General features: G+C 41.7%; 1 protein-coding gene across 3 annotated transcripts in view; it reads right to left on the bottom strand.

Moving 5' to 3' along the window:
- Nucleotides 1–13,763, bottom strand: part of MAPKAP1 (MAPK associated protein 1) — a 270,270-nt gene extending 256,507 nt beyond the window's left edge. For 2 of the 3 annotated variants that reach the window (XM_050760553.1, XM_050760554.1), the window contains exon 1: nt 13,514–13,756. The gene's annotated coding sequence lies outside the window, so the exon portion shown is untranslated. Of the gene's footprint in view, nt 1–13,513 lie in introns of all 3 variants that reach the window. The other variant, XM_050760550.1, reaches the window with a different exon arrangement.
- Between the last annotated feature and the right edge of the window lie 1,448 nt (nt 13,764–15,211).

Genomic DNA, 15,211 nt, shown 5'->3' with positions numbered 1-15,211 from the left:
GAGCCCAGGAGTTCAAGACTAGCCTGGGCACTATAGCAAGATCCCTTCTCTATTATTTGTATTAAACATTTTTTTTAATTTTTAAAATTTTTTCAACTTGGGCACAGTGGCTCACACTTGTAATCCCAGCACTTTGGGAGGCTGAGGCAGGTAGATCGCCTGAGGTCAGGAGTTCGAGACCAGCCTGGCAACATGGTGAAACTCTGTCTTTAGTAAAATACAAAAATCAACCAGGTGTGGTGGTGCACACCTATAATCTCAGCTACTTGGGAGGTTGAGGCAGGAGAACTGCTTGAACTCGGGAGGCAGAGGTTTCAGTAAGCCAGGATGGTGCCATGGCACTCCAGCCTGGGAAACAGAGCAAGACTCCATAAAAATAAAAAATAAAAAAAAAAAAAAGTTTTAAGAAAATTACAGCTATAAAACAAATGCAATTCTTCATAACTGTAGGGAAAAAGGACTTACGCACACATGCATTTACTACAATTTGAATGCCAATACCAATACGATCAAAAGAAGCTAAACTACTATCTCAGTGGGAATGGTGCTCTGAACATTGTTCTGAAACTCCTAATTTCCGTAACTAAAAAAGGCAGAAAAGTATGCATAATGCAAATTACAAACGCTACAGAGAAAATACATGGAAATCATTCTCCCTGCCCCTCTCTCCCAAAAGAATGTTAGACACACTTTATAGAAACTGTGCTTACTCCAAATAGCTCACCAAGTGAAGGTTATTGTGAAATACTTCAAATTCCATAAGCACTCAACACTGCAAAGACTGTGGGAAAAGAATGTTCCAAGCACAGACTAATGGACAGAAGGTACAAATGAAATAAAACCTGACGCATGACTATCTAAGAAAGTCTAAACTGAAGACTCAATATATTTGTTCTGAAGTTATTAACCAAGCTTCAGTTTCTTAAATACGTTCAAAACATTTAACATATTCTTATAAGTCCCAATGGCAGAGGTCTGTCATTGAAGATTATTTATTTATTTATTTATTTTGCCTCGTTTAGGACAGATAAATCCCTATCACAGTTCAGACTTAAGTTTTCGTCTTTTGAATTTTTTTATACCAACAATGTGAATTCTTACTGTGTTTGTTGTCTGTGTTAACAATAATACAAGTTATACCAACTTGGAATTTTTATTTTAATTTTGGAGATGTGTCCATATTTTAACTTAGCAACTTTAATCCAGTGATCAAAGCTTCCTTAGCTTGTAAACTGTTTCTCAGGTAAACTGAGAATTGCCCCATACCAGCATCTTAAGCAAATAAATAAGCACAAAACAGGCAGAGATTATAAATTAGAGCAGACAAATCTGTATCTCGCCCCACACCGGTAAAGAGCATTCTATCAATACAGTGAAATGCTAATCTCCTAATTAACAACCTAATTAGGTAATTATGGCTTTGCAGAGGGATGCCGAAATGAAATATGACAACATGGTCACCTCTTTATATGGCACCTGTGGGCCTTTTCAGCTGTCATTGCAAAGAGTGCAATATCAATTTGAACAGATGACAAAGTGCTGTCATTTTTCATTCTGATAATATACAGAATGCTTTGGACAGAAGTAGTTTACAAAAGAAACATCTTGCCTGATATTTTCCTAATTTAAACATGCTCAAATACTTCGGTAAATTTTTTGCATTGTACATAAGAGAATCAGTATGCACATTTTTATATTGTACATAAGAGAATCAGTATGCACATTTGAAAAAAACAAACCTAACCGGCCATCATGCTTAACTGTACAAGCTGAAACTATTTCTTTTCTTTTTTTTTTGAGATGGAGTTTCACAGTTGTTGCCCAGCCTGGAGTGCAATAGCGCAATCTTGGCTCACTGCAACCTCCGCCTCTCGGGTTCAAGTGCTTCTCCTGCCTGTAGCTGGGATTACAGGCATGTGCCATCACATCCGGCTAATTTTGTATTTTTAGTAGAGACAGGATTTCTACATGTTGGTCAGGCTGGTCTCGAACTCCCGACCTCAGGTGATCCGCCTGCCTCAGCCTCCCAAAGTGTTGGGATTACTGCGCCCAGCCTGAAACTATTTCAATTATAAAGTATATGATAATTAGAAAAGAGTAAAAGGCAACAATTCATCATATTTTAACACTCATATTTTTACTAACTACTGTTATCAGAAAAATTGAAATCCAAATTTGATCTTCAATCTTTTTCTCACAAAAAAAGTGAGACAGATATTTACATTTGTTAAAATAAATTAAAACAGAACAGGCCTGTCCAGGGGCAGTGGTTCAGGTCTACAATCCCAACACTTTGGGAGGCCATGGTAGTGCATGCCTGTAGTCTCGGCTACTGGGGAGGCTGAGGTGGGAGGATTGCTTGAGTCCAGGAAGTTGAGGCTGCAATGAGCCGTGATCATGCCACTGCACTCCAGCCTGGGCAACAGAGCAAAAACCCTGTCTCAAAACAATAATAAAAATAAAAATAAAAAATAAAAAAATAAAAACAAATAAAACAACAACAACAAAAATCAGACCTGGCCTGAAAAATTCGAGCAGACAAAACTAGTTAGGCCTTATAAATGACCTTAACCTTGTTTGATTTGCAAACATAAGCAAAACTTGAGATATGTTTTATAAATGCATACATGAAAAAAAAAACTTAAGCTTATCTAGTCAGAAGCAGCCAACAAACCTATATAACTGGGGACCTTCCAATGGTAGTGATCAACTGTAAAACTAACTAATCAAATCTTTTCTTTGTTTTACTTCCACGGTCTTCCTACAAAAGCTTCCCCTCTTACTTTCCCTCAATGGAGACCCTGAATCACTTCTGATTTGAAGCTGCCCAATTCATGAACTGCTGTTTGTGCAAATAAACTCTAAAATCTTATGCCTCAGTTTACCTTTTTAACACTTATAATTTTCCATACCAAAAAATCACTTCCCAATATGTAAGCATTCAACTCACAATCTCTGTCTACCAAAGGCCAACCTCAACTCCACAGATAGGAGTGGACTCCCCTCTGAAAGTAAACACAGAGCTGTCACAGGCCTACTCACTGCACCCGTGGTCACTGAAGAGGTGGCGGTAGCACTGGGACAATGATACCACCAATACGAATACAGCTCTTCTTCCAGAATACTGTCTTAAATCGGACTTTTGGGTGAAAAGAAGGCTTACCTGGGAATAGTAACATCATTTATGTCAGGACATACGAAACCTTGTTCTAAGTACAAAATAAATGAAGTGAAAACTATCTTGAAAATACAATCCATTTATAACTTCACAATCACCTGCATTAGTGAAAACTATTGGTTAAAATGATGGTCACTGACTGTACTCATACTTGTTAATATCCATTTTAAACTATGATTTATTTTAAAATAATTGATCAAAGAACATTTCTAAAACTGAGAAAAATATAAAGTCTTATAATCTCACCACCTATGTCTTTTTTTTTTTTTTTTTTTTTTTTTTTTGAGCTGGAGTCTCGCTCTGTCACCCAGGCTGGAGTGCAGTGGCACTATCTGGGCTCACTGCAAGCTCCGCCTCCTGGGTTCACGCCATTCTCCTACCTCAGCCTCCTGAGTAGCTGGGACTACAGGGGCCTGCCACCACACCTGGCTAATTTTTTGTATCTTTTAGTAGAGACGGGGTTTCACTGTGTTCGCCAGGATGGTCTTAATCTCCTGACCTCGTGCTCTGCCCGCCTTGGAATCCCAAAGTGCTGGGATTACAGGCGTGAGCCACCACGCCCAGCCCACCTATTTCTTTTCTTTGCATACATGTTTGACATAATTGAGACCATACTTTATAGAATGTCATATCCTTTTTTCACTTATTATGGTTAGCATATTAGTATGTCACTAAAATTCTTCTGAAACATCTAAGATGACTGTATATTATTTCCATTCTATGAATTTTCCATGATTTCTCTAATTTTTATTGAACATTAAGGTTCTAATTTTTGCTATAAATGCTGCAGTGAACATCTTTGAACATGAATATCTTTCAACATCTCTGATTTCTTTAATAAAGATTCCTAGAAATGGAATTACAAGCTCAAAAGGCATGCATAACTTTTTTTAAAAGCTTGTAATAAATACTGCCAAAGTGCTTTCCAGAAGTTTTACTAATTTACATTCCCACTACCAATATGAGTAACCATCTTACTACCAATCTTTATTATCAGTGAGTATTAGTATTTTCATTAAATCCTTAAGCTTCATATCATAACATTATACCTATAATCAAATACTCTCACAACATAATCAATAACAACTTTTTGTAAACATTAAGTTTAAATGAAGGCAAAGGGCCATAGTTAATGACAGTTCCAAGAGAGGGCCAGTCCCAACATCCAAATCTAGAGCAGCATGGAAAAGTGACCAAAAAAACAAAAAAACTAATAGTGCTTTTCAGTACTCTGAGTCTAAACAAAGGTCAAGTCCTAGTTTTGCCACTCGCACATGCACGCGCGCTCTCTCTCTATATATATACACACTCTCTCTATATTTATACACTAAATATATACATATATACTAAATATATATACTAAATATAGAAATACACTAAATATATATACTAAATATATATATATATTTTGTTTTGTTTTGTTTTTTTGAGACGGAGTTTCACTCTTGTCGCCCAGGCTGGAGTGTAATGGCACGATCTTGGCTCATGGCAACCTCCGCCTCCCAGGTTTGAGCAATTCTCCTGCCTCAGCCTCCTGAGTAACTGGGACTACGGGCGTGTGTGTGCCACGTCTGGCAAATTTTTGTATTTTTACTAGAGATAGGGTTTTGCCATGTTGGCCAGGCTGGTCTCGAACTCCTGACCTCAGGTGATCCAACTGCCTGAGCCTCCCAAAGGGCTAGGATTACAGGATAAGCCACCGCACGCAGCCCGGTAACTCTATATTTTTATCAATAATTACATTACTTCTCTAAGCTTCAGTTTCAGCATTTGTGAAATGGGGACAGGGATAACATAATATCCCTTTTCTAACAAAGGGCAGTTATAGGCACAAAAAAGATAATATAAACACTTGGAAGTGTTTCTTGTTACTCAACAGATCAACTCATATAATAGCTTAAAAACAGCATCCTGAAGTCCTTCTCTCAATACAGTAGGTAGGTGCACTAATTTACAAAACACAACCAGAAATTAACAAATTTCATGATCCAGACTTGAAAATGAGTTTCACTCTTTTACAACCACTCCATGAAATCATTGCTTATTACACCATATTAACATCCTGAATGTCTTATGCCCTGAATGCCAGTAGAGGTTGGTATCTCTCATCTAAAATGCTTGGAACCAGAAGTGTTTCAGATTCCGGATTTTCTTTGAATTTTGGAATATTTTCATATATATCATGCAGTATCTTGGGGATGAGATCCAAGTCTAAACATGCGATTCACTTATGTTTCATATACACTTTACACACATAGCCTGAAGGTAATTTTATACAATTTTTTTTTTTTTTTTTTTTGAGGCAGGGTTTCCCTCTGTCATCCAGGCTGGAGTGCAGGAGCACAATCATGGCTCACTGTAGCCTTGACACCTCAGGCTCGAACAATCCTCCTGCCTCGGCCTCCCAAGTAGCTGGGAATACAGGCACACACCACCACACCAAGCTAATTGTTTTGATTTTTAGTACAGACGAGGTCTTGCTGTGTTGCCCAGGCTGCTCTCTAACTCCTGAACTCAAGCAATCCTCCCACTTTGGTCTCCCAGGATTACTGGTTATGAGCCACCTCACCCAGCCAATATTTTTAATAATTTTGTACATGAAGTAAAGTTTTAACTGCAACCTGTCACATGAGGTCAGGTGTCGAATTTTCCACTTGTAGCATCATGTTGGTTCAAAAAGTTTCGAATTTTGAAGGATTTTTTACTTTTATACATATATATATATATATATATATATATATATATATATATTTTTTTTTTTTTTTTTTTTTTTTTTTTTTGGACAGTCTTGCTCTGTTGCCCAGGCTGGAGTACAGTGTACGATCATGGCTCACTGCAGCCTCAGCCCCCTGGGCTCAAGCAATCCTCCCACCTCAGCCTTGAACTACAGATGCGCACCACCATGCCTGGCTAATTTTTTTGTAGAGACAGGGTTTCATTATTTTGCCCAGGCTGCTCTTGAACTCCCAAGCTCAAGCGATCCGTTCATCTTGGCCTCCCAAAAGTGCTGAGACTACAGGTGTGAGCCAGCACACCTGACCCAGATTTTGAATATTATGAGTAGGGATGCTCAGCCTGGACCTGCATCTCTCCAGAAGCATCACAGTACTTACTAGGTACTTACATATACTGTTTCATTTAGTCCTCACTAAGAACTATGTGAGATTGGCATTACTGTCCCCATTTTGCAGACTGTCCAGCTTACAGACTGACAAAGCCAATAATCAAATCCAAGTGGGTCTGCCCAAAGCCCCACATCACACTGCTTAAAATTCAAGTCTGCATTTCAGTTCTTCATTAGTCTCCTTTATGTCAGTAACCAAAGTTCAGATTAAATATTTGCTTTATTTTCCAAAGAAAACCATTCCTTCAAACAATTTTCTACCAATTTCTCTGCTGAAATGGTACTTATTTATAACACAGTACCTAAAAATGAGTCCATAGGGAAGTGGAAAATGTTATTTTTTGAAGTTTTACGCATTCAGTACGCTTTGCATCAATAATAAAAGTATATTCATAAAAGTATACTCAAGTATAGGATATTAAGAATCTAACACTGCATATATTTAGGCATAAATGTGACATAATATTCCACTTATTTCACAAGCAATTACTGTAACTTAATCCCAATAGTTATTCTAATACCTTTTTGTTCTTTCTAGAATTTCAGGTTTGTTTTTTAAGTGGTTTCTCCCATTTTTCTCACCTTCAATTACATAAAACTGTATTCTACTTTCAGTCCAAATTTTGTGTTGCCTATATTAAATCCATTTCCCCAACATATCTAGACTGCTGCCAACTAGAGTTAATAAATTTTGAATGACTGCTCAGGATTTATTCTCTTTGTTTTTATATGCTATGTTATTTCCTTATACAATAGAGTAAGAATGAAAACAAGTATCTACAAGACCAGTATTTCTTCAATTTTTGCCTTGTGGAAGCTGGGTATTAAAATAAAAATAAATTAAACTCTTGGGCTGGGAACTCCCTGACCATATTTCTCTCACTGTGCTGGGTTATCTCTATGCCCTCTTTCAATCTTGAGTATATATAGTCAATAGGCACTGCATGCATTGGGGGAGCACCTGGCCCATCAAGGGCCTTTCCCAGAGGAAGTAATGAATAAAGAATAGATGAAGAGCTGAGCAGCGGTTCCTGACCTGCCAGCAAGACAGGAGGGGCAGCGTTTTAGATTTGAGTCACCTCCACTGGAGTCTGCCAGTAATCAGTTGTGTGACTTTAAGCATATCAATTAGAAACAGAAAGCTTGGCATCCTGAAAAGAAAACCATTCCTTCAATTTTCTACCAATTTCTCTGCTGAAATGGTACTTATTTGTAACACAGTTCCTTAAAATGAGTCCATAGGGAACTGGAAAATGTTATCTTTTTTTTGAAGTTTTACACATTCAGTACACTTTGCATCAATAATAAAAGTATATTCATAAAAGTATACTCAAGTATAGGATACTATGAATTGAATTTCAGCAAGACTTGAATTACACTCCTCATTATTTATCCAAAAAGGAAGAAAGAGCCAAGGATTTGTAAGTGATGTGACCAAACTCCAAAGGCTGTTAGTGGTATCAGCACATTCAGGATGCAAGTCCCTCTCTAGTCAACTGCACTTTCTACTAAATTGTGATTCACTGGGTGCCAATTTCTTCATCTCAAGATGTGATGATTACCCCCTTTGTAATACTACCCATCTCATAGGACTATGAAGACTAAAGAAAATAAGGTATACAAGAGCATTTAACAAATTTACAATACCACTTTATACTATTGTGGAGAGGGCCAAGAGACAAGAAATCTGGTAGCATTTAAAGTGCTAACAGCACAAAACAGAAGTATTATAAGGTCATCTCACCAGCCAAATCTATACTTTAGCCTAATTATACAATAAAAGCATTCACCTTGCCACTCTCCAAAAGCATCAGGGCAAGCCACAATGCCCCCTCACACTGGCAATTTACCATGAGATTTCTAATCAATAAGCAAAACACTGTATTGGTACTTCCTGCTCTGAACACCAGGTACCAGAATTTCAGCAGCCAGGTAGGTTGGAGTTCACAATCAGGCAGCCTAGAATTACACTCAGCCTGCAAATATGTTTTGATCAACATAATTTTTAATGGCAAATTTTTAAACTAAATACATTAAAATCCACCACATGCAGTGGCTCACACCTGTAATCCCAACAATTTGGGAGGCCGTGGCAGGAGTATTGTTTGAAGGCAGGAGTTTGACACCAGCCTAGGCAACATAGACACTGTCTCTACAAAAATTTTTTTAAAAACTAGCTCAGGCGCAGTGGTTCACGCCTGTAATCCTAGCACTTTGGGAGGCCAAGGCAGGTGGATCACCTGAGGTTGGGAGTTCGAGACCAGCCTGACTAACATGGAGAAACCCTGTCTCTACTAAAAATACAAAATTAGCCAGGCAAAGTGGTGCATGCCTGTAATCTCAGCTACTCAGGAGGCTGAGGCAGGAGAATTGCTTGAACCCAGGAGGTGGAGGTTGCGGTGAGTCGAGGTCCCGCCATTGCACTCCAGCCTGGGCAACAAGAGCAAAACTCCTTCACACACACACACACACACACACACAAAAAACAACTAGCTAGTACACGGCCGGGCAGAGTGGCTCACCCCTGTAATCCCAGCACTTGGAGAGCCCGAGGCAGGCACATCACTTGAGGTCAGGAGTTCAAGACCAGCCTAGCCAACACGGCAAAACCCTATCTCTACTAAAAATACAAAAATTAGCTGGGTGTGGTGATGCACACCTGTAGTGCCAGCAACTCAGGAGGCTGAGGCAGAAGAATCGTTTGAACCCAGGAGGCAGAGGTTGAAGTAAGCCAAGGTCACGCCACTGCACTCCAGCCTGGGCAACAAGAGTAAGGCTCCGTCTCAAAAAAAATAAAAAAACACTAGTTACACATAGTGGCATGCACCTGTAGTCCCATCTACTGGGGAGGCAGAGGTGGGAGGATCACCTGAGACCAGGAATTCAAGGCTGTAGTGAGCTATTACTGTGAAACTGCACTCCAGCCTGATAGAACAACACCCTGTCTCTAAAAGTTAAATAAATAAATAAGAATACATTAAAATCCAGATTTCCAGCATCTTTTCCAAAAAAAATCAAAATATCCACTGGGCCTACTTCCTCACATGGCAAAAGCAAGTGGAGCTGAGCAGCAACTGCCCCCTTTAGTTTGGGCCTGCGCTCTCCAGTTCATCAAGGCCCAGCCTACTCATCCTAGTACATAACAGGCACGGACTTGGATACCACTGAGGAAGATGCTCAAACAGAACAATAATAATAATTTAATGAAGATTTGTTTACTCTTTTTTGGCCAGTTTTTTGTGGCTCTATCACACATTACCTGTGTGACTCTTAAGTAACACATTTAACCACTAAGCCTCTTAAATACAAGCTGAAATATGCTGACTTCTGAGTAAAAAAACTTCACAAAAACTTCAAACTCACAGAAACAAGTCAGGGCACCTCCCATGGGGAAAAAATGTATGTGGCCGGGCATGGTGGCTCACGCCTGTAATCTCAGCACTTTGAGAGCCCAAGGCAGGCGGATCACCTGAGGTCAGGAGTTCGACACCAGCCTGGACAACACAGCAAAACCCCGTCTCTACTAAAAACACAAAAATTGGCCAGGCGTGGTGGCACCTGCCTATAGTCCTAGTTTTGAACCCAAGAAGCAGAGGTTGCAGTCAGCCAAGATCATGTCACTGCACTCCACCCTGGGTGATACAGCAAGACTCTGTCTCAAAAAAAAAAAAAAAAAAAAAAAAAAAAAAAACACGTAACGTGACAGAAGTCCTTGTCATATAATTTGACATCTACGACTGTGTCCTTAACAGTAAGGCCTATACATTAGAATAACAGATTGCTAGCAAATTATCTTAGCCTGAATCATATAAATCCACTCAATGCAAAAGTTTCTGAAGTCTTCAGGTTTCAGTCAATAAGCAAAACAAGCTCTCCTGCCAAAAAAGAAAAACATTTAAAGTAACAGATGAGGCTACAAGCTCCTTTAGTGCAAAGGCCACTTCCATTCCTCATGATCCCTCCTGTCTCACAGTGACTGGCACACCGAAGCTACAGCTCAAGAGCCAGTTTCTCTCTGAAGCCTTTCCAGAGGGACCCCATCCACATCACAAAGAACAAGCAACATGGTGCAGTAACGAAGAGTGCACATCCCAGTGTTCAGCACATAATCCCCTCTATCTTACACATCTACCAGCAGCATAAACTTAAGGAAGTTATTCAAGGTCTCTGTGCCCCAGTTTCCTCATCTGTAAAATCAGGATGCTAATAACACCTTCTCACACAAGAAAAAAAATGAGATAAAGCATTTAACATCATGCTAGCAGAGTAAGTACTCATTACCTATTACCTACCATCATCAGTGTTCCCTTCTCAGTGCTCTAGGGTACCCCTGGGGACTTCTACCTTAGAACCCACAGTACTTTATTATAGTTCACCCACGCACACACATCTCCTCCACTAGAATGTCAACAACCTCAGGATAGGGACCCAATTTTACTTCTTTTCGTATCCCCAAGGTCTAACATTTTGCCTGGCACTGCTGAAATGAATCACAGATCCTCGAAGTACTTATTAACTGGAAAAGTTATTAGCAGAAATTGGAATTTACCTCCTTTGCCTGGTATTCAAACCCTCACTGACTCTGACCACTATTGCCCCTCCAACTTTATGTCCTTGTACTCTGCTAAAAGAAGCAATGACTTGCTTGACTCAGGCTGTAAACTCATTCACCACTCTAAAACCATGCCTCAAGCATTATACCTTTGTATCTTATAGCTATTTATTTTGGGGGACTTTACCACAAACCAGGCCCTTTATCCCCATTAGTTCAATAAATACTCACTACACTCCATGTTGTCAATATTATTCCCTAACCTAACCCCTAGTTAAAGAAAATGATGCTTGGGGTTATGTGCCAAAGGTCACATATCCTGTAAAAACAGGGACCAGGAATTGAATCCAGAGTCATGCTTATTTTCTACAGACTGTTTTCTCTGCTCATATTCAAAGCTGAGCTAACCTACCTGCCATCTCCTTGCCTTGGAAGAGCACAGTCTTTGCGTTTAAAAGATCTCTGTACCATTCATTTTAACATACAAATGTTTTGTTCTATATACCTTTTTGTTTCAATATGTACTTGCATAAAGAGAGAGATGGTGTGAGGAAAAGGCAAGATATGTAATGGAAAAAGAACAGATTTAGGCATCAGAGAGACGTGGGTTTGAATCCTGGCTCTGTCTCCTAACAGCTGTTTAATTTATTCTGGGTCTTCCTAATCTGTAAATTGAGGTTAAAGTGATTAAACAATAGAAACCCCTATATAATACCCAAATACTAGGCCGGGCGCTGTGGCTCACGCCTGTAATCCCAGCACTTTGGGAGGCCGCGGCGGGCGGATCACAAGGTCAGGAGATCGAGACCATCCTGGCTAACACGGTGAAACCCCGTCTCTACTAAAAATACAAAAAATTAGCCGGGTGTGGTAGCGGGCGCCTGTAGTCCCAGCTACTAGGAGGCTGAGGCAGGAGAATGGCATGAACCCGGGAGGCGGAGCTTGCAGTGAGCCGAGATAGTGCCACTGCACTCCAGCCTGGGCGACAAAGTGAGACTCCTTCTCAAAAAAAAAAAAAAAAAAACCCAAATACTCAAAGTTTAGTTTACCTCAAATCATGAAGCCTTACCTGGCCACATCCCATCCCTCAAAGGAGAATAACCCATTCCTCTCCCGCACTACCACCATCACAAGAACTTTCACACAATGTACTTATCACTGTGTTAGAATTATTCATTTCCCTTATCTCTCTTTCACTAAATTGATCTCCTGGAAGCAAAGACTGAATCTTACTTATCTCTACACTGCCTACCATGGTACCTGGCATATATATACATATATATATACACACACACACATATACATATTCAGTAAACATTTGCTAAGTTAAATAATTGTAGATAAAAATGAGTGCTTATAGAATTCTAGAGGAAAAATCATTTCCAGCTGGGGTTGTCCCAAATTGGTTCGGCGAGGCCAACTCAGCTGAGCTGTAGGAAGCGTCTCAATAGATTGATAGAGAAAAGGGGAAACCTAGGCAGGGTAGGGAGAATGTTCTACAAAAATCAATGGAATAGGAAAGAACAAAAAAGATTAGAGATCCTACTTATTTGGAGTAATGGACCAGGGTGGGGTAATTAAAGAAGGAGACCTTTTCAGACAGAACTGGAAAGGTAACCAGGAGCCAGATTCACAGATGTAAGGGGGTGTAAGTGCAGTCTGGGACACACAGTTGAAGGTAGGCATAAGCACACAGATGAATGGGAAAGGGCTACCAGCATGCCCCAAATTCCGGAGGTGTGTCAACTGAAAAACATGAACACAATTATTGCTTCATCAAGAACTCTTTCCGTGTTTACTAGGCACCTTGTGTGGGCTCATAAAATATACGGAATAAAACCCATATCTAGGCTTCTGCTCAGGTGGGTTTTAACATTAGGGATCCGCCCCTTCTGCTTGTCAGAGAATGAGGACGCTGCTTTTTTTTTTTTTTAAAACCAATGTGTCTCCATTTGACTGTTCACACCTGGGAAAGTTTTGAACTTTGCCGATTTGGGTTTATAACAACATGGTGCTTTGCACAGTGCCAGGTACTGTGGTGGGCTTCCAAAGTTACTTTCATTCATTCAAAAGGAAGTTTTAACCAATTTCTGAGTCAATCTGGGAGTCTCTGGTTAAAGTCATACTCTTGTTTACACTACAATCTCTTTTTCCCAGCCTTCAACAAATCTAAAGGACTCCTTGCCACTCCCATAAACGAAAGATGAATCAAAGTTCCAGAAGCACTGTAGCTAGAAAAGTCTGTAAGGCTGTTAACCCCTTTAAGGGGGATGGGAAGAAGGGACTCAAGGAAACAGGGACCACACAGTCAATGCTTGAAAACCTTGATTTTCACATTATGAAGACCAGGGCACCTAGATATTGCCAAGTGCAGGACCAGAAACTGCCGGAGTCAACTGCACCTCCCACACCCACACTACCAGGTCCGCTGGCTTCTTTTCCCCTAAACTACACACCCGCCTCAGACTCCTGACAGCCTCCAGTTCAGGAAACCGCCACGAAACGAATGCTCCCGGGCCACCTGAACAAGGGCCCGGCAGGCGGCCCGCTGGGCAGCGCCGAAACCGGAGGGGTGAGAGGGCCGCCAGGTGGGCAAGCTGGTGGGCTGGCGGGGAGCAGGCGGCTGGGGCAGGGAGCTGGCGGCTGGGGCAACCTTTACCTGAAGCTGCTTCCACACTATGGGCCGGGTCGGCCCCGGGACACGTTCCTGAGGGGAGGGCCCGGCTCCCCCACGCCTCCCGGCCCCTGCCCCGAGCTCTGCACTCTCGGGATCCACGGGGACCGGCGCTCCTCCCGGCCCGCTCAGCTGCCGCTTCCCGGGTTCGCCCTCATGCCCCTGCTGCTAGCCGCCGCCGGCCGGCCGAGCAGCAGCCCTATTACCCTGAGCCGCACACGACCCGGAACCACACTCCGGCGTTCCGGAAGTCCCCGACCGGGAAGGAGCCTCTGGCTGGGGACGTAGTGCGCAAGCCCCAGAGCTGAAAGCAAGGAGCGGTTGCTTCCCGCGGGGCGGGGCCGGGAGGGAGACCGAGCGCATGCGCGCCGCTTCTCCAGTGCAGGGAAAGGCCTGGGTCGGAGACTGAGTTGTGGCACCATGCGCCAGTGCTTGGACTTATCTTGAGCGGGAATCAGTGTTAGGCTTCTCCATTGAATCTTCTTTCTCCCCATTTCCACGGAGAAAAGCCCTTAATTCGTCCAGAAATGAATGATGAGGCAGCTTAGCCTCTGTATGAGAAAGACCGGGGTTCAAATGCCAGCTCTTACAACTTGCTGTGTGTCCTAGGACGTGACACCTGTCCTCTCTGAGCCTCGGGTTTTCCCATCCACAGCAATAGTTTCAACTTTAGAGTATATTGCTGTGGGAATCGAATGGGATGATGCTTGAAAAACACCCAGCATAGTGCCTGACACATAATAAACATGCAGTCAATGTTAGTTATTTCTCTTATTATAATATCTGTAATATGGAGGTGATAATCTTCCTCAAGCCCTGCTGGGAGGTTTCCAGGAGATGTGGGAGGACTGGCACAGGGCAGAAGTTCAGCGTTGTCTCACGCTGCTCCCTTTCTCTCTCACGGAGAAAATCAGTAGAGAAAATCACGGTGAAGGGGGAAAAAGGATTCAGGCAGTGCAGTGAGACTGTTCTCTCACCTGAAAGATGCTCGGGGAAGTCTCTCAAAAAAGCACCTTAGCAAAAGAAAAAAGTCAAGGTTGAATTTCAGCCCTAGGGGACCCCTACCAAATTTTAAACTCATTAGTAAATATGCCATGGGCCAGGCGCGGTGGCTCACACCTGTAATCCCAGCACTTTGGGAGGCCGAGGAGGGCAGATCACTTGAGGTCAGGAGTTTGAGACCAGCCTGGCCAACATGGTGAAACCCTGTCTCTACTAAAAATACAAAAATTAGTCTGGCGTGGTGGTGTGCACCTGTAGTCCCAGCTACTCGGGAGGCTGAGGCAGGAGAATGGCTTGAACCCGGGAGGCGGAGGTTGCAGTGAGTGAAGATCAGGCCACTGCACTCCAGCCTGGGTGACAGAGACTCTGTCTCAAAACAAAAAAACAAAACACATCATGGGTCCACCCATGTATTTCAAATATGGTCATCCGTTGCTTAATGATGAGGACACGAGAAATGCATGGTTAGCTGATTTTGTGGTTGTGTAAATGTCATAGAGTGTACTTACACAGTGTCAGAGCCTACTACACACCTAGGCTGTTTGGTATTAGCCTATTGCTCCTAGGCTACACACCTATACAGCATGTTACTGTACCGAATAGGCAATTCTAACACAATGGTATTTGTGTATCTAAACATCTCTAAATGCAGAAAAGGTACAATTAAAAGACCATGTTATA

Source organism: Macaca thibetana, chromosome 15, assembly GCF_024542745.1.
Source record: "Macaca thibetana thibetana isolate TM-01 chromosome 15, ASM2454274v1, whole genome shotgun sequence".
Taxonomy (NCBI): domain Eukaryota; kingdom Metazoa; phylum Chordata; class Mammalia; order Primates; family Cercopithecidae; genus Macaca; species Macaca thibetana.
Note: the sequence above shows the minus strand (reverse complement) of the source record. Positions and strands in the feature narration are given on the sequence as shown.